The following is a 24,865-nucleotide window of genomic DNA, read 5'->3' as shown; positions in this document are numbered from 1 at the left end:
TTTAAAAAAATATAGGCAAAGAACAGATTTCTGCTCCAAGAATTATAATTTATGTGACTTGAAACTGTAATTTTTTAGATCGAGCATACTTGATCATTTTTCTCATTTTTACTTTTTCTGCATTCTTGCCTGATACTTTTTATCATTTAATTACCTTATCAATCACTTTCCCCCCTTTAGTTCTTAAGTACTACTGAAAATCATCTTCACAGTGTTGGAAAGCAAAATTGATTTGTTCTTCCTCCTTCTTTTTTTTTAACCAGCAAAGACTAAGCCCAACTTAGCTTAAAATTATATATTAGATTTTAACAGAGTGGTGAAGTGTTTATTAAACTTTCACCCTTCTAGCTTGTAGTTGTAGGAATCTAGCAGAAGAAATATAATTAAAGGAACAAAAATGAAAATGATACATTGGAGCAACCAGAAGAAACTGAGCATGCCTCTAGTCAATTAATTTGCTAATTTTATCCAATCAAAGACAAGCTAATAGGGAAATTCAAGAGGCGTGTGTGCGCACACACACCCACATTACTTTAATGATTCCAGAAAATCATTCCTGGTTCATTTACTATGATGATTCACAACCAGACAGATAAAGAAGTAGCAGCAAATGAACTTAAACACCTAAGAAAGGTATCAAAAAAAATGTTATTTTTTCTGCGGCTATTTGATTTGGAGAGATACATATTTTGAAATTCTGGGCCAGAAATGTTTCCAAAAACATGCTGAAATTATTAGTTTCTCTGTGAGGATAATTGCAACAAATATTAACTTCTTTTAAAAACACTAGAAACTAGGATAGATGCTGAAGATATCAAAAAAGAAAAAAACAAAAAAAGGAGTATGTCAGAGGTTTTGCTTTCAGAGTAGATATGATATCCTGGAGACCATACTGGAATAGAAAAGCAGACATTAGGAACAAACTAGTGAAATTCAAATAAAGTATTGAGTTTAGTTAATAATAATATACCAATGATGGTTCTTTAGTTGAGATAAATGCAACACGGTAATGTAAAATATTAACAATAGGGGAAACTGAGTGAGAGATACAGAAAACTCTCTGTACCGTCTTTATGGCTTTTCTGTAAGTCTAAAACTATTCTAAAATATAAAGTTCACTTACAAAAAGATCTTAAAAGCTGGAAACAAGCTGGCACATTAAATAGTGGCAGAAATTTAGCAGTGTTGTCTCTTGTAATAACTTGGGATGTAGAAAGCATATCTAATAAACTTGTGGATATGTTTGGGGAAGTTTCCAGGCAAAATATAAAAACTGTCAGCTGTCTTCTTTAGCTTTACATGATAAATGAAGAAAAGAGATAAATATACTAAAGAAGGAATGATTCACTTTTTAAGCAGAATTTAGAGAAAATAAAGTAGGTCCAATAGTTTTTCCAGGTAGCAAAAATGTTCTCAAATTATGAAATGGCAAAAATCAAATCCAAGGTAATAAAATGTAGTCTTCATGTGGGTTAAAACAAATTCAAAGTGAAATTGTAAAAACCTTTATTAGGACCTAAGAAAGATGTAAAATGTGGATTCATAAACCCTTTTAGCTAGACAAAAACCTTGTAAGAATTTTAAAGGAATGTCTAGTAGAACCTCTCTGATAAACAATAAAGCGTCTAAGAATCTTAAGTCCATTGTCCCAAAAAGCATCACAGGGGCTTAACGTAGAAAATACCCTATCTTGAAGGGCATTTTTTCAGGTATGATTACTATCTAATAAAATGGATCATACTTTAAAACATAGGAGTTGTGAACATGACGTAATCTATGCCGAAATAGAAGTATAACGATGTACACCTGGAATTTATACAATGTTATAAACCAATGTTACTGCAATAAACAAAAATTAAAATAAATAAAAATCAATTAAAAAATAAAAAAAATAAAAAGAAAGTCAGAGTGACATCAGCATCAAAAAAAAAAAAAAAAAACATAGGATGCCCACAAATTTTTAAAGAAATTATGTATCAACTTTGAAAGGGGCCACAGAAATACAAAAACACAGAAAAGAGGTCTTTAGACCTCCAATCTACTATAGGTAGGAAGCAGAGTAAGAAAACTATTCAGTATCAAATGGACTATTTCTTATGAAACAAAGAAAGTTTTAGGGGGAGGGAGGCATCAAGAATCTGGAGAGCATAGCTAAGATAAGTGGTAAATTTTATCCAGGAAGCCTAATGAAGAATCCTATCAGAGGAACTGACATCATGTGCCTAGGTGAATTTCAGTATTGCTATGGGCCGGTGACTGCAAGGAGCTTCCCATTTTTCCTCTCTTTGAATGGGTGTGACTATTAAAATTATCCTATTCCTGTCTCACCATTGCATATTGAGTGTGTGGATGGCAAGTAACTGGTGTCTTTAGTTCACTGGTCTTCAGACTGAGAGAAACTATACCCAGTGTGCTTCATCAGCACCAGGACTTTAGATGACAAGATCCTTGACTATGAATCTAAGCCTGATGTCATAATGGGATGAGATTTCTGGTATCTTGAGAGGATGTCAGTGTATTGTTCATGAAGGAAAACGTAAATATTTGTGACCACAGGGCAAATCGTGTCATATTAAAAATGGTCACTTATTCTTTGATACTTGTCCTATTGACAAAGGGGTCTATTGTCCCTCCCCTTGAATCTGAGTAGGTTCCATGACTGTTTTGATCAACAGAGTATGGTAGAAGTGAGACTGTGCCAGATTTCAGGTCCAGGCCTTGCAAAGACGGTCATTTTCACTGTCATATCACTCAGTTAACTCATTCTAGAGGAAGCAAGACACCATGTACGAAGTCCAGCTTTACTGAGATTGCCATGCTATGAAATGTTTCCAGACATCTTTCTTTAGAGATTCCTCCTTTCTCCAAAATCCAACACTTTCTCTCTCATCACAGCATGTATATATAATATTGTATATTATCTGTTGTTTGTCTGCTGCTCTACTATTATATAAACCCTATGAGAGTCACTGCTATAGCTATAGCATCTAGAGAAGTGCTCAATAAATATTGTATGAGTTCAAAAAAAAATGAAAATATATGTAAAAGCTATGTGTTATAGAAATTATGTATAACTATTGGATATATGTCCATTTATATTGTATATTATATGCATAATATGTTTTCCAATTTCATATCATATTCTAAAAATTACATAATTTCCAATTTTTTTGTTTAAAATTATATTTTGTACATATTTTCTCACCAGCAAGTTCATTCATTTATTCATTCATTCAAAAATGTGGATGGACTTCTTTTTTTTCCAGCTTTATTGAGGTATAATTCGTAGATAAAATTATAGTATAAAGTGCACAACATGATTTGGTATATGTAGACATTGTGAAATGACTACCACAATCAAGTTAATTAATACATTCATAACCTCACATAGTTACTTTTTTTTTTTTTTTTTTTTTTGGTGAGAACACTTAAGATCAACTCTCAGAACATTTCGAGTATACAATACTGTAGCATTAACTATGGTCGCCATGCGATATAGTAGATCCCCAGAACTTATTCATCTTGTAACTGAAAGTTTGAACCCTTTGACCAGCCTCTTCCCATTCCCTCTCACCCCCTAGCCCCTGGCAGCCATCTTTCTACTCTCTGTTTCTATGAATTCAATGTTTTTTTTGTCTACATGTAAGTGATACCATACAGTATTTGTCTTTCTCTGTCTGGCTTATTTCAGTTGGCATAATACCTTCCAGCTTCATCTATGTTGTCACAAAAGGCAAGATTTCCTTCTTTTTTAAGGCTGAAAAATATTACATGGTGTGATATATATTCAGTTTGATGTAGTCCCACATGTTTATATATATATATATGTATGTGTATATATTATATACACATTATATGTATACATTTTATATATATATACATTATGTGTATACATTATATCTATATATATAAACATTTTCTTTATGCATTCATCTATCATCAGACACTTAGGTTGTTTCACATCTTGGCTATTGTGAATAATCCTGCAATGAACATGAAGTTTAGATATCTCTTCAAGATGGTGACTTCATTTCTTTTGGATATATGCCCCAAAGTGGGATTGCTGGATCATATTGTAGCTCTATTCCTAATTTTCTGAGGAACCCACATACTGTTTTCCATACTGGCTGAACCAATTTACATTCCCACCAACAGTGTACAAGAGTTTCCTTTTCTTGATATCATCACCAATACTTATTTTCCTGTCTTTTTGATAATAGCCATCCTAAAATGTGTGAGCTAATATCTCATTGTGGTTTTGATTTGCATTTCCCTAATGTTGAGACCTTTTCAATGTGCCTATTAATCTTTGGGTGTCTTCTTTGGGAAAATGTTTATTTGGGTCCTTTGTCCATTTTTTAATTGGGTCTTTTTTTTTTTTTTTTTTTTTGCTATTGAGTCGGAAGAACTCCTGATATATTTTTAATATTAATCCCTTATTGGATACATGATTTGCGAATATTTTATCCCATTCTATAGAATGCCTTTTTATTTTGTTGATGGTTTTCTTCACTGTGGAGAAACTTTTCAGTTTGATGTGGACCCACTTGTTTATTTTTGCTTTTTCAGCCTTTCTATTTGATGTCAAATCCAAAATCTAATTGCCAGGACCAATGTCAAGGAACTTACTCTTATGTTTTGTAAGAGTTTTATCTTTTCAGGTCTTATGTTTAAATCTTTAAACCATTTTCAGTTGATTTTTACATTTAGTATAGAATAGGGGTCTAATTTCATTCTTTGCTTATGGATATCCAGTTTTTCCAGCGCTAATATTGAAAAGACTATCCTTTCCTTGTTGAGTATTCCTTGCTCCCTTGTCAAATATTGATTGGTCATATATGTGGGAATTTATTTCTTGGATCTTGATTTTGTTCAATTGGTCTATGTGTCTGTTTTAGACCAATACCATACTATTTGATTACTATAGCTTTGTAATACAGTTTGAAATCAGAAGAGTAATGTCTCCAGCTTGGCTGTTCCTTCTTAAGATTGCTTTAGTTATTTGGGATCTTTTGTGTTTCCACTGAATTTTTAGATTGGTTTTTCTATTTCTGTGAAAAGTGTCAGTGGAATTTTGACTGAGGTTGGATTGAATCTATAGATTCCTTTGGGTAGTACGGACTTTTTTAACAATATTAATTCTTCCAATCCATGAACGCAGGATATCTTTCAATTTATTTGTGATTTCTTAAATTTCTTTCATCAATGTTTTATAGTTTACAGTGTACAAATCTTTCATCTCCTTGGTTACATTTATTCCTAAGTATTTTATTGTTTTTGATACTATTGTAAATGGGATTTTTTTTAAATTTCTTTTTGGATATTACGTCGTTAGAGTATAGAAATACTACTGATTTTCATACGTTGATTTTGTATCCTACAACTTAATTTTATTTACCAGCACTAACAGTTTTTTGGTGGAGTCTTTAGGGTTTTCTAAATATAATATCACATCTTCTGTAAATAGGGATAATTTGACATTTTCTTTTCCAATTTGGATGCTTTTTATTTCTTTATTTTGAATAATTACTCAGGCTAGGACTTACAGTACTATGTTGAATAGAAGTAGCAAAAGGGGGCATCATGGTCTTGTTCCTGATCTTAGAGAAAAAGTTTTAAGGTTTTTGCCATAGTGAATGATGTTAGCTGTGATCTTGTTATATACGGCCTTTATTATGTTCAGGTATGGTCCTTCTGTACCTGATTTGTTGAGAATTTTGATCGTGAAAGGGTGCTTTTTCTTCATCTCTTGAGAAGATCACATAATTTTTATCCTTCATTTTCATTTATCCTTCATTTAATGTGGTATATCACATTTATTGATTATCACATTTACTGTACGTTGAAACATCCTTATATCCCAGAGATAACTCTTACTTGAAAATGGTGGGTGATTTTTTTAATGTATAGTTGAATTCAGTTTGCTAATATTTTGTTGAAGATTTTTTCATCGATGTTCCTCACGGATATTGACCTGTAATTTTCATTTCTTGTAGTATCCTTGTCTGGTTTTAGTACCAGGGTAATGCTGGCCTTGTAAAAAGTTTGGAAGTGTTCTCTCCTCTTCTATTTTTCAGAAGAGTTTGAAAGGAATTGGCATTAATTCCTCTTTAAATGTTTGGTAGAATTCATGACTGAAGCCATCTTGTCCTGGACTTTTATTTGTTGGGAGATTTTTGATTACTGATTCAATTTCCTACTAGTAACTGATCTGTTCAAATGTCTTGTTTCTTTCTAATTTAGTCTTGGTAGGTTGTATGTTTATAGGAATTTATCCATTTCTTCTAGGTTATCCAATTTGTCAGAATATAATTTTTCATTGTAGACTCTTATGATCCTTTGTATTTCTGTGCAAAATTTTAGTTATAATGTCTCCTCTTTAATTTCTGATTTTATATATTTGAATCTTCTTTCTGTTTTTTTAAGTTAGTCTAGCTAAAGATTTGTCACTTTTTTATCTTTTCAGAAAATCCACTCAGTTTTGTTGATCTTTTATATTATCTCTCTCTTCTCTATTTCATTTATTTCTGCTCTGATATTTGTTATTTATTTCCTTCTGCTCCTTTGCCTTAGTTTATTATTCTTTTTCTAATTCCTTGTGGGGTAAAGGAATCTATTATTTGTTCAGTAGTGTGCTGTTTGAACTTCACGTATTTATAAATTTTCCAATTTTTCTCTTGTTATTGATTTCTAGTTCATACCATTGTGGTTAGAAAAGATGCTTGACATAAATTTAACCTTTTCAAATTAGTTGAGACTTGTTTTGTGGCGTAACATATGATCTATTCTGGACAATGTTCCATGTGTGTTTGAAAAGAATGTGTATTCTGCTGCTATTTGATGGAATGTTTTGTAAATGTCTGCTAGGTCCATTTGGTCTAAAGTATGACTTAAGTCCAATATTTACTTATTGATTTCTGTCTATATAATCTAGTCATTGTTGAACCCATTGTCTATTTCTGCCTTCAGATATGTTAGTATTTGCTTAATATATTTAGGTGCTCTGATGTTGGGTGCATGTATATTTACAACTGTTATATCCTTTTGATGAATTGACCTCTTTATCATTATGTTACACTTTTACGTTAAAGTCTATTTTGTCTGATGTAAGTATTGCTACCCTTACTCTCTTTTGTTTTCCATTTGCATGGAATGCATTTTCCATCCCCTCACATCTGGGTTATGTGTGTCTTTAAAATTAAAATGAGTCTCCTGCGGGCAGCATTGAGTTAGTTCTTTTTTTTTCAGATCTATTCATCCACTATGTCTCTTGACTGGAGAATTTAATCCACTTACATTTAGAGTAATTACTGATAGATAAGGACTCAATAATGTCATCTTATTAATTGTTTTCTGGCTGGTTTTTAGTTCCCTTATGTTTTTGATGTCACAATTTATATCTTTTTATATTCTGTATCCATTAACAAATTATATAGCTATAGTTACTTTTAATATTTTTGTTCATTAACCTTTATTTTAGAGTTAAGTGATTAAATTTCCACCTTGTTACAGTATTAGAGCATCCTAAATTTGACTATATACTTGCCTTTACCACGTAATTTATAATTTCATATGTTTTCATGTTACTAATTAGCATTCTTTCATTTTACCTTTGAATAACTCCTTTCAACATTTCTTGTAAGGCAGATGTAGTGAAGGTGAACTCTCTCAGCTTTTGTTTGTCTGGGAAGGTGTTTATCTTCTCCTTCATTTCTGAAGGACAGCTTTGCTGGATAAAATATCTTGGTTGGCATCTTTTTTATTTCAGCACTTTTACTATATCACCTCACTCTCTCTTGGTCTGCAAGTTTTCTGCTGACAAGTCTGCTGTAATCCTTATGAGGACATTTTTCCCCCTCTGGCTACTTTTAAAATTCTCTTTTTATCTTTAATTTTCAACAGTTTTATTATAATGTGTCTTGTAATAGATCTCTTTGGGCTGAATCTGTTTGGGGACCTATGAGCTTCACGAACTTAGATGTCCAAATATCTCCCCAGATATGGGAAGTTCTCAGCCATTATTTCTTCAAATAAGCTTTCTGCCACTTTAACCCCTCTCTTGTCTCTGGGACTCCTATAATGTGTAAATAGTTTCACTTAATGGTTTCCCATGGTTCCTGTAGGCTTTCTTCACTCATTTTCATTCTTTTTTCTTCTCCTCTAACTGGATAATTCAAATGACTTGTCTTCAGTTCATAGATTCTTCCTTCTGCTTTATCAAGTCTGCCACTGATGTTCTCTATTGAATTTTTTTTTTCTCATTTCATTAATTATATTCTTCAGCTCCAGAATTTCTGATTAGTTCTTTTTTTATGATATCTATTACTTTGTTATACTTCTAATTTTGTTCATGTATTGTTTTCCCGATTCCATTGACTTGTATCTGTGTTTTCTTGTAGCTCACTGAACTTTCTTAAGAAACTATTTTGAATTGTTTATTATGGAAATTCCAGATCTCCATTTCTTGGGGTTGGTTACTGAAAACTTATTATGTTTCTTTGGTGGTGTCATGTTTCCTTAATTTTCCATCTTCCTTGAAGTATTTATGGCTGTCTGAACACTTGAAGAAATAGTTAACTCCTCCAGGCTTTACTAATTGGCTTTTGGGAAGAAATACCTTTTGTCAGCCCTAGTAGAGATTCTGAGGCTTTTCAAACCTTTTTCTATAGATAAATCTGCTTCACATTCTTGTTCCCTCTGAGGGAAGTGTGGAATTTTTACAACTGTATGACTTCTCTTGATACTGAAAAACCTGGCTAGGTGCTGACAGCCTCTCATTTGCTTTCTCTAGAATGGTGCTGAATGTTCACATTTGTGTGCTTTCTCTCAATCCTGCAGAGTTAAATTGGCTTTCTGTGCATGCTCACTGGAACCAGCCATGGGCTTGGGGTGTTTATGTATAAGTCGTGTGAAGTGTTAGTGTTGCCCATGGACAGCTTAGGGGGATCCACATATGAGGCCTTCCCGGTGGCTCATGGGTGGGTTTTCTGATAGAGTCCACACAGTGGTTAATAGAATCCATGTCCCTCTGGTATGTTCTAAGCCCTGGTGTGGTTCTCCAAGTCCCTCCACACTCCTCAGGCATCCAGTTCACTTTAGTACTCTGGATGGGGTGAGAAAGAAATGGGTGTCTTTGGCAGCATCCTGCACACCTGGAAAATCCAGACAGTCACTCACACTCTCTCACTTTCCACCACAGGAGAAATAACAGGCCAAGAAGTTCTTTCTTGGCACTGAGCTACGCTGCCTTGGGGGAAAAGTGATGTGGGTAAAGTGAGATTGTTCCTCTTACCGTCTTCAATGTGTCCAATCTCAGACTTTTTGCTCCAATGGTGTGCTTAAACTTCTTCACTGGACTCCTGGATTTCCACAAAGTTATTCTTGCCCATGGGTGATTGTCAAAATCAGTGTTCTCTGGGGAAAGATGGTAGAAAACTCCTTTTTCACTGTGTTGCTTATATACTCCTGGATGGACTTCATTCTTAATAATAGTTGCATAATGTTATAAGTTATAGATATAGAAATAATTAATTCTTTTGAATATTATTGGGGAAATCATAATTTTGTGTTATGACACATAATGCTTTATTTTACATCATAGAATTTTTCCTAGAAGTGAAATTTCTGAATTGATATATATTAACAAATATATTCAGATTGCCCTTACAAAGCTTCCCTGAATGTATTACCCATTTTGGAATACACTGAGGGTTTTGTTTTAATGTTACAAAACATTGTATATTTTAGCAAACTGATTAAAAAAGTGTACTTCATTGCCATTTTACTATGAATTTCTTTTAATTTAATTATACCAAACAACTATTTACATGTATATATTGCAACATATGGTTTCTTTTCTGTGAAACGTTTATTTGCCAGTTAGGTGCCATGACTATGAATTCAAAGACACCATGACAGGGAATAGACAAGTGAGCAAGAATGGCGTGTCCTCAAGGAGCTCTTACCAGTGGGTCAGCAAATTGATAGAGCATTTACAATAAAGAATAATAAGTATTTGTTATAGGAAGGACATGCATGGAAAATTCAAGAAAGGCTTCCAAATAAAGTGATGATTAAGTGAGAAATCTAATGGATGAGTAGGAAAAACTCAAGGAAAGAGATAAGAATTTTCAGACAGATATGCATCTAAAGATTTAGAGTCAAGTTCAGAGCATGGCCATTTTTAAAAAACTATTCAAAAATGTCAATGTGGCCAGAGGAGAGCCAAAGAAGAATGACAGGAGTTGAGGCTACAGAGATCACAAAGACACTTGTTAGTGACGTCCAAGAGTTCCAACTTTGCTCTGTGACCAAGGAATTCATTTCAGGGTTTCAGCATTTTAGTGCTTCAGTTTGGAAACCTTATCCTCACTACCATATGGAGAACAGCTTGGTTAGGGGTAGGATCTGGGCACAAGGATAATTCAATAATAGACTGTAGTCTTACATTGGACTATATGGCAGACATTAAAGTGTTGTTCTCAAAATGTGTTAAATAACATATATGCTAGTTATTTGTCTGTTATCTCAAAGACCTTATGATATCGGAATTGGGTTTTACAAAGTAAATTTTTAGATCACTTGCCAGTTAACTTTTTGTTAAGTTGAACAAGTCAGAAGAGCTAGAAATAAGTTGGATGGCAGGAAGTTGAAATGGACTTCCTATCTTTTTTCATTTTCTGCCAGTCTTGCTGCAGCAGCAAAGATAGTCCCATCTTTCAGTTTATTTTGACACTTCCAGACCCAGCTATGTTATGCCTCTTCAGAGATCCAAGATACAGTCATCCAGAAGCTTCTTTACTGAGATATTAGGTACTTTCTTTTGGTTCACCCAGCCTTCAGGGTAGCAGCAGATTCTTACAGTTACTAATATTTGAGTTATCTCAACATCCCTTTAAAAAAATTTCCATCTTCAAATAACTGTGTAACCAATTGCCAATAAAATATCCACCATTTGAAATGGCTAATATAGTTACTAGTTTCCAGACTATTGATTACCCATTCTTGTAATTTTTGCTTTCCACTACCTCAACTTTGGACTGCAATGATTTTAGACACTGCTTTAGAATCACTGGATTGGGGTGGTTGATTTCACTTTTCAAGAGGAAATTTCTTTAATGCTACACAATCGGGGTAGAGAGAAATTTGTCTTAAATTCAAGGGTATTTCTGGTGAATCTCTTCAACTTCCATCCAATAGTAAAAGTTAATGAAAAAAATAATAACTGAGCAAAGGGGACATAGAAGAGGCAAGGGAACAATGAGGTCATAAGTTACAACTATAGCCTTGCAACAATTGGACAATAATACAGATGCAAACTGCTATTTTGTCCTTTGATTGTTATGTACATATTTACAAACACTGATTAAAATTTTCCTTTCCTCCTCATTTCCTCCATTATTTTATATGAAGATTGTTGATGGTAACTTTTAAGTTGAGTCTTTAGGTTACTGAATCTTCAGGTGGATTTGTGTTCAAGTGAAAATAGAATTAATAGCACTCCAGGGAGGGTACAGAGGATACAGTGACTGTTAGACTTTGCATGTAACACCTTTAAAGAGACAGTAAAAATGTCTTCATATAAATGAAGAATTGTTGTGCCTTATTAGGAGGAAGCATTGAGTCGTTACTCGTGTTTTATGGAAGATTAAATATTCTTAGAAGGAAATGTATTGATGCTGAATAACCCAAGGAATGGACTGTGGTGACTATTTTTATCACAGCTCCAAGCTTACCCTTCTATATTCTGCTCTGTTATGTTGGGACTGGAAAGGCAAACCTCTTGACATCAAGGTTCCTCTTCTGTTAGTGGGAAGCATTAGAGGGAGATTTATTAGCACATAGATCTTATAAGAAACTCCCGTTCTGTTTCTAGTTACTATTAGTACTGCTTCAGGAAGAAAAGATATCTCCATTCCCAGCTGCTGGCAGGAAGCACCATACACATTGTACCTCCTCAGTGGTCCAACTACCAACCATCCTTGGTGGACCAATCACCAGGAGTGTTGGCTCCTTTCAGTTGTCTAAGCTCCAGTTGTGTTGTGGTCCCTTCTTTCAGCTTCTAGGCTGTAGGTCATACTTATCACCTTTTGTTTCCTCAGTCTTAGGAAGGGCAGCTGGTTCCCGCAGTAACTAATATCTGAATTTCCTCAGCATCCTGGAGGTTTCTAACATTTGGCTAACCAATTCCCTGTTTGCAATCCCTAGCATGATTTCTGTTTTGTTTTACTAGAATTTGACTAAGACAGATGGGAAAATATTTTCTAAAAAAAAATTACCTTTTATAATTTATAAAAGTACTTGTATGCATGATTCAATACAAATAAACAAAAATATTTTTAAAATATTATATCTGGATAACAAAATTCTGCATGGTTTTTATTATTTTATTTCCCAATATTTTCTACACAAGACATCATGACCTCCATAATCAGGGTAAAATTAAAATGGCAGTGATGTCATATTAGGTGTCAGGAAGCAAAGTATTCCCTGTTTCTGGAGCCTAAACATTAGAGATCCTTATTTCACAGAATATATTCTAAGAGTCACTTGTACTAGAATCAGCTGGAATGCCAGTTTAAAAAAAAAATCTTGAGTTCCTCTCCAGACCCATTGTTTTCTTTTTGGATTAGTGCTAAGAATCTGAATTTTAATGAGGGCCCCAGGTGATTCTTATGCATATGCTGAATCTGAGATCAACCTCCCAAAGGTTTCCCACTTCCTCCTTCTAAGCAAATGCAAAGTTATCCTCACAGGACACATCTAACTGTTGACCTGTCATTTTAAGGAAAAAACAGGTACAATTAAAATATATTACTAACTCACCTTCATTTAAACCATTTGTCACTTTATTGGATGCTCTTCATTCCTTCTGTAAAACCTACTGTGTGCTACACACATCAGACTGAGTATTCCCATAAGACATTATTCTTGAATACCACCATGCATTTTGGCTCTGATGGTTGAATTATTCACTCGCCAAGAGACAGTTTGTTTGCTTTCATTCATGATTATATCATTGTAAATATATAAATAAGTAAAATATGAGCGTAAAAATGAGTTATTTTGTGAAAATTAAGTTGAGTATTTGAGGAAGGCTACATAAGTTGAATGGCTAAGAGGCTGCTATAAAATCAAGTGTGGGAAAGACATCCAAAACGAGTTAAATAGAGTAGTCATTAAATATAGAAAGACATTGAAGTTTGCTTCATAATTCCCTTTAAATTCTTGTTCTATGTTTAAAAAATCTTGACATTGTAGAACATATATTATGACTGTCATTTATAGAAAAAAAATGTTAAATCCAAATAGTGGGTTACAGTAAAAGAGAAGTTCTGGGTTCCTACCTCAAAATATTAGAGAAACAATATACCTTTTCAAAAATTCTCTTAATAGACCAAATACATATACAGACCAGAAAGTATTCAGTAAGAGGTTTTGTAATATTTTCAGAATGATTTCAGTACAGATCAGAATCCCTTGGGGCAACTTTAGAGGTCCTTCATCTGATTTTGGATCGCCAATAAATTGAGAAATCAGTTTTGGCCTGATCAGGCATACAGAGAGTGGCTGTAGTATCATACTCTGAGAAACATTTCACTCTAGCTTAAAATCAAATTTCAGAAGTAAATTACAGGATTATTGGGAGAACAGCAAGCACTCTGAGACTTCTTCGTAATTTCTCTATCCTGTCCCAAGTGTAGGAACCTAGCATGCTAAAAATGCAAGGGTTCTTAACAGACCAACTTTCAACTTAATACTTATTGCTTCTTTTATTCCTATGAGACAATACTGTTTAAATATTTTCATTGTCAGGCATGTCAATACCTCAATGCACTTAATGTCAGATTTTTCAGAAAATTAGAGACTTGAAGGTTTAACTTTGCTTCCTAATCTTTTAAAAATTATGCTCTGAGAATAAGGTAAAACATGACCATTTAATATTTAAATGTAAATATACATATTACATTATATATATATGTCTTCAGAATTAAAAATTAATACAACGTTATCGATTTTGGTTAATTTGCAGCAACTGTTATACGATTAGCATTGGAATTTTAGACTAGAGAGCATCTGTTCAAAAGAAAGGGATAGGGATTTTCTAATCAAGATTCATAGATCTAGATAAAAAAAGGCAAAATGTTATGAAAAAACCTATTAGAAGAAATATAATAATCTGCAAATTCCATTTATGTCATAAATATTTTGAGAACTTAGTGAATTAGTTTTGATTTTTGTTTTTGAGATTGTTTTACGTGGTTCACTAAAATGGCACCCTCTAAAAGTTGTTTAGGCTGGAAAATGTAACCTTGCTATGGATAGTGGAGGGTGGAAGCTCAGGGACGTAATGATGAGGGTGGAAAAGAAAAGACGCGGAAGGAAGGCTCATATTCAAAGAAGCCAGAAAAAGATGAGGGCAGTCGGGAATGATGATGCTTAGGAGATAGAGAAACACGGATGAAAAACTCAACTCTAAAACAAATTTTCAGAGTTTGAATAAAGGCAGGTAAGAATGTAGTAAAAATGGAGCTTCAATTCAAATGTATTAACATATAAATTATGCTATGAAAAACTATATATGAAATAAGTTGGATAATAGATAAAGGATACACACATATATATATACACAAATATATTTTAAAGAGTAACTGAAACTCAAACATAGTAGTTGATAAATCCTTGTAATCGTGCTGAACATCTATAATTACCAGCCCCATTGATGCTTATATTTTATTTCCAAAACTGTCCTAATTTAAATTGAGTATAACATTCTTTCATCTAGTGTTATATCAACAGAAAATATCTATTTATTCCCAGCTATGATAGGACAATGAAAATACACGTGGGAATAGCCCTGATATCGTGAAACCTCCTACAGTTTGTTCAGAATGACAAAATAATAGGTGAATTTACATTTTGAATGTTTTGAAATTGCCTCTGTGTTCAATGTATTTTATTGTACTCTGAGTATAAAATTGATAATTTGAGTATAATATATACTAATTTTCTGTTGACTAAATTATATTGAGCAAAACACATCATTTCCCAAATATGCTTCTAAGCATCAGAGATTGTAGTGTTTTTTACTACTTTCCAGTTTTTGTTCTATTCAATTGTATATAAAGGAAGCAATTTCTCTATAAAGTGAGAAAAAAAGCAATTCCTCTATAAAATGAAAAAGTAGTATAATTCAATTGTCAACAAATATACCCCAAATTATACATTCAAATAAGTATTGTCCTCTTCAAAACTTAGATAGGCATGCATGAAGAGTAGAGTTGGGGCTTATTATTTGCAGGTATTGCAATAATCCAACTAGGGCTTCAAATACCATCCTGAGCTCCGAAATTATTTTTAAAGTTTACAATATGTTTTAAGTACAAGCAATAGTGAAAAACCTCTACATCTAGACAATGGCTTTGATTTTTCAGAGACCAAACATCATTACTACCTAAGCCTGAGAAAGAAATGGTTATGAAGGTGGTTAATAATTTTGCCAAAACAAAGCATGATTCTACGATTATGAGATGAATGTTTCTCACTAAATTTTAAATTTATCTGAAAATGTAAAATTGTTTTCAGATATAGTTGCATACATTAAGATATGTTTATTAAAAACAATTTACTATTTGATTGATAGGTGTTATAAAGTATCTACATGAGCTAATTGACTGAGGTGTTATTAACTGAAAGGGAGAGTAGCTCTTTAATATTTAATTTTGGTTTCAGGACATTACAGCTGGATCTGACCATGGAAAAGTAAATTTTGGAATAAATATTTGATAAATACAGACTAACAGTTTGACTCAATCTTCCTTTGTCAAGCCAGCATCTCAGCACAGGGTGTTGCCTCGAGGAGGAGAAGGTGTCATTTTCTCATTTGTGTCGGGTCTGTTGTTCAGAGTAGTTGTAGTCTTCCTGCCACCACTGCCAGACAGTCGCTACTTCCTTTTCCTCACCCTTTGTATTCTATTACCCCTATTAACAATTAAATAAATTAAATGTATTCTAAAGTGAAACCATTTACAAAAGATAACAGGCTGACTAAGGGGTTTATATTTTTTAAGATTCCATTTTTATATTGCTATGTTTGTTTTTCATAGAGACCAGCTCCAGGTGTGAAAGTAACATGGCATAATGATGCAGATTTTTGTAATTACAATTTTCGGTATGGAAAGCACATGGAGAGCAGTGTTTGGAAGGTGGGGCAAGAGCAGTGTTTTTCATTTCCTCTCTTCCCACTTGGCCATATCTTCCCACACTGGTACTCCGGTTAGAAATTCAAATTATATGAGTGGTGTTCTGTCGTGACTAACGGCACAACCACTGACAATGTGTGGTTTCTGGAACAGTAGATACTCCAGAAATCTTTCTGTACTGCAGAGGTTGCCTAATGGTGTCTTAAGGCACATGGTCTTCAGAACCCTTCATACATGTGGCTGAATCCTTCCTCTGCCGCTTTGGGTGAGCTACTCTGGGATCTATGTTTCTTCTTTTATAAAAAGGAAATATTTATTTCTAACCCTCAAGATTGTTTTGACAATTAAATAAGAGAACATCAGTCACATTGAAGATTTTCAATGAAAGTTAATTTACATCTCCCATAGTGGGGACTCAAATGAACATCCTAAGGAAAATTTGCTTTTATTTATGGCTTTTTTTACTTCAAAAATATTAATTAGGCACCTACTCTGTTCCAGGCACTGTTCTAGAGACCACAGATACATTAGTGAAGAGCTGCAGAAATCCTTGTTCTTGTGGGGCTTACATTTTAGAAGAGGAGACCCACATTTATTTTCTCTAGACAGTCGTACATCTGTAGAAGAAAATAAAGCATATAAGAGGCATAAAGACTGACAGGGAGGGGAGTGAACCTTTAAATAGGGTGGATCAGAAAAGACTCCTTGAGAAGAAAAATTTTAAGTAAATATCTGAAGCATTACATCTGGAAGCAGGTGAAGAAATGAGCCATGTCTATATCTAAGGAAGGACTGTTTCAAGCAGAGGGAACAATATTAAGGCCTTGGAGGTAGCGTATTGTTAAGTTTGAGGAATAGCAAGAAAGCCAGTGGGGCGAGACCAGGGTGAGAAGGGATGAAAAAAATAGGCAATCAGGACACAGATAACGGAAGGCAGTGTAGACCTCTGAAGACCACTGTAAGGACTTTAGCTTTTACTCCACTGGTATGAAGCCAGAGGGTTCAGAGAACAGGAGTAACAACTTGGTTCACTGGATAGAACAATGAAAAAGACAGATCTGTTCCTTCCTGTCATGGAAAGTCCAGATTAATAAAGAAAAACAAAAGAACAGTTGAAGAAACAGTTGCAATAGAGTGTGCTAAGAACCATGGTAGCATGGTTCTTAGAAGAGCAGGAAGAATGGGAGTCCCCCACACCCAAGTATTCATTGTGTGAGTCCTTGAAGTTACAATGTTGCCTATGGAAACAGAAGTCATCTCACACTGAGAATATTCACTAATAAACTGACTACTTTAAAAAGATAATCTTCACTCAGACATCCTGTTCCCTTTATCTACTCTCCAGGGCTTGCACAGTCACTAACCCATCAGCAAGGATGCCTACTAAAGCACTGGGGCATGGCCATAGGGACCCTGTGCTGTGCCATGGATTTCTCCTCCAGTTCTTGCGTTTTGAGGATGTTCAGGGGTCCCAGAACAGGGTTAGGCTGGTGAGAGCAGAAGCACCTGGCATATTTTGGGATTCGAACTAGTGGTTTTATTTCAAGGTATTGATGTATCTCAATATGGACGCAACAGTGTTTACTGGCTGAATATTAGGACCTGCTTCTAATGCCAGACATGCTTTCCAACATCTTGCATCAAAGTCTTCATTCCTTGTTGGTCAGTCTTTTACTGGTTATTAGCTGTTGTCAACGTCTAAAAACAATGCAAGCACAACGAAGTGATTTCAAAGCGAAACTAAAAATCTGTAAAAAGTGTAAGATTTCATGAAATTCCTGAAAGTGATGTTGGAGAACTACATTAATCACTGGTAACGATTAACTGCATTAATCACTGGTAACTGCTAATTAATGCAGTTAAATATAGTTAATATAGCTATTGCATATTAATGCAGTTAAAAATACAACTGCATTTTTCAGTGGTAGAAAAAGTGAAGAAAAAGAAAATCAACAAGGCTTAGAGATGAACTCTTGAAAGCGCTTGACTTGACACTCTGAGGATAAGACAGACTTTAGGGAAAATTGACAACCATTTGATTTTTTTTTTATCATGATGTTGCAAAAGTTAGGTTCTTTATAATTATGGTGGGTGATCACTATAATTGTTCTCCAAAATTAGATTCTCTTTATGATGTTAGAAATGTTAGGTATGAAGTCAAAGCTAATTTTCTTTTTTTGTCGTTTGTTTCATTCTTTGTTCATTTTAAGAAAAGGAATATAGTTACACTTACAACCTAAATTTTGTTAAATCTCAGATAAAATAGACATATGCATAATTTTGAATTTCATTTTTTAAGATAAATTACTGGTGAAAGTGTTGTCAATGTTTTCTATTACTTTTAACATTTATTTGACATGTATTTAAGTGGTTGTAAGGTTTACTATTAGATTCCATAAGAGAGGCACCAAAATCAGACTTGAGGATAGTCAGAGAGCACTTCCCGGAAGTCATAGGGTCTGGCAGCTGAAGAATGAATTTGAGAATGTCACATATAATCTGCTTTCCCTCTCTTTGAATGGCCATCTTCTAATATATTCGCATGTGGTCTCTGCAACTCCAATGTGTTTCCCACCCCTCTCAACCATGGGCTTCCCATATATTTACTGCTCATCTGGTCTGAAACTCATAGATCGACAGTCCCCTCACAGTCATGGTACTTACCACCTCTGCAAGACACTACTAAGTGGGTGCTGAATTGCTGGCAAGCTGCAACTCCATTTAGATTCCTTCATTTTCGTTTCCTCTTCAGCTCCTCTAACAAAATCATACTGGTACACCCGGGTTTAAGAACCCAGGGATAAGGTAAGTGAGTGCATGGAAAACAGTCCCGCTATTTCAGGCTACACAGGATCTTTTCTTATAACCAGATAGTGAAATTGGGGGTACTAGTCAGTCATTGGCAAGTGAGGGTGACAGACAGCTAATGTTAACTCATCTTGTTAGCTATGGTGGAATATACCACGACACACATTGGGAAATAGTGTATAAGATAACGCGTTGCTTCGTAATACTTCAAATTACAAACCCATTGTTTAGACTGAATTCCACTTTTAGGTCATCTGAATTTGTGACTTTCCAGTGCATTTTGTAGATGCACTGGTGGTTAATAGTGTAGTTTTTGGAGCCAAACTGCCTGAGTTTTAATATTGCTTCCACTAAAATTGTCTTAGACAAATTACATGGTCTCTCTGTTTCTTCATCAGTAAAGTAGAGATAATATGAGTATCTACATTATAGGTTATTGTAGATTAAATTAACACATATTAGCATATTACATATAGAGCTTTAAAGTGTCTGTCAGATGTCTCACACTCAATATAGGTAGGCTGTTATTATATGAGAAATAGTTAATCTTTCTGAGGCTCTATTTTCTTACCAGCCAAATGGAAATACTAATATCTACTCTGTGGTGAGTATTAAATTAAATTAGTTAATGTATGTAAAAGTGCTAGGGACACATGTGAGATGAGTGAAGACTCAGAGATGTGTCTCCCCCTCAGTGTCCAGAGGTTAAGCAAACTTTCCTTAAACTCAGTTGCCATTTTAGGGAGTAGACGGAGAGTGGTAGTGTGACAAATAGCCCTGATGGGGAGTTGAACTCAGCGACTACCCAAAAAGAATTGAAATAATTTGCAAAAAATATTTTTAAATTGGATGTGAGTAAGACACTTTTCATTGGCAAATGTAAGTTCCTTTTATCTAACCAGTAACACAGTGCTTAAAAAGAATTATAATAACAGATAATAATAACTCTAAAGTTTTGCTCATCTTAATTATAATATGTAAACTTTGACTTCCTTGTTAGAACAATACTTATGGAACTAACGAATTTCTAAAAGAAAACATTGCTTGTGTTTTTTTATTTTTCATGTACAACATATAATAGCGATGTTCTTTAACAATTCAACACTATAACTTGGTTTACATCTTTGGAAGTGTGAATTTCTATTAGCACGTTCCTTGAAAACATGAACTAAAAGATATGTAACAGTTGCAGGCTAGCAGAATTTTGATGTGTTTTTGTTCCTCCCTGTCTCCATGGTGCCGTATTAGTTTCATTTCCAATTGTGGAGAATCTTGCTAAGGTTAAGGTTACATGCTTGACACTTAGCAAAGTGTTTTTTCCTGGTCATTTTTGTTGTTGTTTGCTTAAATGCTTCAGGTTTACTTGTACGTTTACATTCTGCAAGGGGCATAGGAAATCTATATGCGATAACTTCCTGGCAAAAACACACAGACAGTATCAATAAAAGGATGTTATGTCATCTGTGAATTATGCAGGAATTGGCCTGAGCCATTGCTCATTAAAGTATAGCATTTTGTCATTCTCTTTGCTACTAAAGGATGTTCAAATGATTGTAATTGACAGATAGTTTTAATTTTGTTGATAAGAGTACAATAAGCAAAAGAATTAAAAGGTTCTGATTTTTTTAACAGGACAATGGACTTTGCTTAATCACAAATATAGGAAGTTGTTGAGGTTACGAAATTCCCTCTGATAGTAGAGAATAATTTCTTCTATCTCAATTAAATTTCCTAAAGTGTTCATTGAGGAGGAATCGTTCTTCATTTGAATGAGGCAATCTTCCTAAAGAAATAGTAAATTCATTTATCTCACATCCAACACTGGAAATTACAAAGACTGTGCTATAACAGAAAGGATTTTATTTATTTTCTTTTGTTTTCATTTTTACTTCCATCAAACTCCTACCTGAAATTTAGATTAATGATGAAGTGTAATTTCTAGAAGACAGCATTGTGTGTGTGTGTAAACGTCAAAAGGTGTTTTAAAATGTATTTTTAAAAAAGAGTCCTTTCTTTACTCCCATCATGCTGGAAGGAAAAGGGAGGTCAAGTCTCAACAAAAAGACACCTGGAATTTAAGTTGCTGAGGCTGTAGCTTGTACTGTAGGAGAGAATGTAGTCTAGTGGAAGAAGCACTTGAATACTCAGAGACACGGATTGGAGGTCTCCTCTCCGCTCTGCCATCCTCTAAACGTGTGATCTTTATTGAGTTAATCACACTCATGTTCAGTGTCCTTGTCTGTAATATGAGAGGGTGGGTCATGCCTAGCTTTAGAAGATCCTTTGATTCTTAAACAAAATGTATAAAAATAAAATCAAAATAGTAGAGAACGGACAATTGCTTCCTTTCACAGTACTTTCCAGCAGTATTATTATTTTTTTTTATATCCTGTGATATTCCTTTTCTTCTTGCAGACGCAAGCTTCCAGAAGACAATGACTGGACATATCGGGTATATTCTATCAGTTTAAGAAATTTTGGAAGCATTCATCAAATCAGGGCATAAAAACGTATGGCAACACAAAATTTCCAAAATAAATTTAATATTTCACCCAAAAATCATGAAAGGAGTTAGCCTTAGTTTGAAGACCCTCCAAACATCACTAGATTAATAGGAAAGTATATTTTGTCACACAATAGTAAGAGGATAGCAATATTTTTATTACAAATTGATTGGAAGCTAGAAATAAATTCAAAAGGATTGTACCTAAAGTACCTTCCCATATCTCACTTGAGTAGACTAGGAATCACGTAATGAACTGGACTACAATAAATTATTTGTGTGATCTTCACATATGTACGTAAAGTTAAACTACTATGTGTAGAATACTCTTTAAAAATATTGCTCTTCATAAAAATCACCTCACTGCTTACTTAGAATTAAAATAAGTAGATTCATGATAGAATATAATTATTTAATAAATAGGATTATTTCACGAAATCTACACTAAAGAGAAAACTGCAACATAATAGAAAGTCAACTGGGTTAACCTTCAAATTTGGTAAAACAAAACTTGTATAGATTTATAGTATATGACTATGAAATCTATTACTTTTAATCATCAATAGTAGCACTTATCTACTCAAAATTAATATTTAGAGTCTTTTCATGAGGCACTATAGGATCTACTGTCAAGGAAATGTCACTGCATTTCTCATCCTAAACACATTAAGAGGAGAGAAGACAAGCATATTTTATTAACATTTTTCAACAATAAAAATATTCTTAATCAGAAAACCCAATTAATCATAACACTTCAATTCCTAAAGAACTCTAATAACATGAAAAAATAATCCCTGGGGCAAAAAAAACTTAGTTTTGGCTTTAATTGTAGAAATTTTGTCTCTTTTTCCTCATCATATCCCCGGTCTCTACAACAGTTTGTACTACATCGTACCCTCTTAATTAAGGCTAGTTATGTTATTAGTAACAATATTATTGCTGTATCCACAGCTCCATAAATATTTGCTAAGAGAATGAGTAAATGGAAATTAAGATTTTATCTCGTTTATTTGTGTATATTCAATCTTATTTTATAATTACCAAAATAAAATCCCCAAGTGACCCAGATTTGGTGTTTTCTGGTTTTTACATCTCAAGTTAAAGCTTTGCTTTCAAAAAGGTTTATGATTGTAACTATTGCTAGTTTCAGTCTAGGAAGACAAATCCTTGAGTTATTCATATGGATTTTGAAATGCTCTCACCTTCTTCATGCAGATTACAATCATATTATCATCATCCTTTTTAACATTAGGAGTCTTTTGGTTCTTCTACTAAAATGTAATTATTCTAGTGGAGAACAAAATAATAAGCAATGTGTTTGACATCCATTTTTATTGTAGAATTGTGTATGAATGTATATACATATATATATTCCTAGTACAATCAATGCCTTTTCATATCCTTGTGCCTTGACAGGAAAGGCAATTTTATAAATCTAAAAAAATAAATCAATAAACAGCACATGCTATATAAAGCAGTCAACAAACACAGATTGAGCAAAGATGTGCATATTAGTAAACCCATTTTACTGTAATAAATCATGGTCATTGATATAGAAGGAACCATATTACTTTAATGACTTAGCTGCAGGTAGAATACTAATTAGAAGCTTTTGAAAGATTCATTAACCATTTGACCTATTAAGTAACTTTTAGTGCTCTAAAGAAATTACTAGAAGTTGAGAAGGGTTCTGATTATATAAAGAACATATTCTATATGTATATATATGTCATGTGAGAAACGGATCTATAGCACTCATGTCTTCATTATTTTAAGTAACTGGAATACTATTCCTAAAAGAGACTTCAGCTACGTTAAGTCCACAGAAAAGAGTTATCTCCGTTCTAAAGCAGGCTCGCAATAGAATCAGAGCATGAACTTGACTGAGAATATTCAATCTTCTGAGAATTCCCTTCTTCTCCAATCTTATTCTTAAAATCCCATGTCCTCTTATCTCTTTTGAAGTCTTCTTCACTTCTCCCAAGGAAAAAATACAATTGGTATGATAAAATCAGAAAGAGTTGGCTTCTATTTCTTATACTCCAATTAGTATCCGTGTGACTTTTGACCAGTGTAGATACTCTACTTCTCTAATCTCAATTTCTTCATCAGTAAAGAAAACTAATGATTCTTTTCTCCTAGTCCAGTTAGGAAACTTAAAGGAATTAAACTCGATACAGTACATGGCACATAGTAGACACTGAATAAATGTCGTGAACCTTTCCAACATACCACAACATTTTATGCTCACTTCCTTTGTGGTATTTACTGTATTGTAGCATTATATAGTTAGGTAACTGTGTTCTTTGTATAATGGTATTATTTTGTAACAAAATAAGCTCTCTTAAAAATCTTTGAATCCCCAGGGTTTAGGCATAGCATAAATGCCTAGTTTCACACACACACACACACACACACACACCCCAACATGTGTTGTTCTTGTTGAATGGATAAGTGATAGCAATTTATTGGCAACTATGGAAATTAAATCTTCTCTCAGAGCAACAAAAACCTTTAAATGAAAATAGTGCATTAGAATCATGCCTGGCAAGTAAGTACCCAATAAACCCTAGCTATATTATTATTATAAAATGATCTCTGATAAATATTCATAAAGCTCTAAGGTAACCTCAGGTAGGGATGATTACATTTGTGGATTAAATAAGGAATCACAAAAGGGTTCAAATATAATCTTAGACCTTAAGGACAATCAAAAGTTTAGCAGGTTCTATTGCATGTAGCTGGATAGAAACATTACATTTTTTAAACATAAATATTTGCAAGTGGCACATAGTAGGCATCTCTCTGTATAACTGAGTATTCAAGACATTGAAAGTAATGAAATATAGATAGGATAAAACTAGCTTGGAGACATTTCACCACTGAATGATAAACATGCTTCCTAATGTAGTAAGAATGATATATTAATTCAACATACATACACTATGAGATAGAGAGAGAATCTAGTTAATAGTGTACTTTCAAGGTCAATCTTTATTTTCATTCTTTTACTTGAGTCATTTCTTAATTCTGGTAGGCTTTTAAAAATCATATCAAGGCACCATTCAAAGACAGTTTAACTAATTTTCTTCAATACGCAAACAATCAAATCTGATGAGGTAACTAAGAAATTGTTATGATAGCAAAGGATGGATGTGTACTACGTGGGATGTGAAACAAAGCCTGTCCTTATTATATCCTGAAGCAGATCAGAAAGATTCACCCTATCTCCAATTAATGAGGAATGATAAAGGTTATTAAAATGTGTGGATAAGTAAAAAAATTATACTGCACTTGTATCTGTGAAATTGTGAAACAAGAGAAAATTATCAACAGAGTAACTCTCTCTATC

Source organism: Ceratotherium simum, chromosome 17 (genome assembly GCF_057802395.1).
Source record: "Ceratotherium simum simum isolate JZ-2026a chromosome 17, ASM5780239v1, whole genome shotgun sequence".
Taxonomy (NCBI): Eukaryota; Metazoa; Chordata; class Mammalia; order Perissodactyla; family Rhinocerotidae; genus Ceratotherium; species Ceratotherium simum.
Note: the sequence above shows the minus strand (reverse complement) of the source record.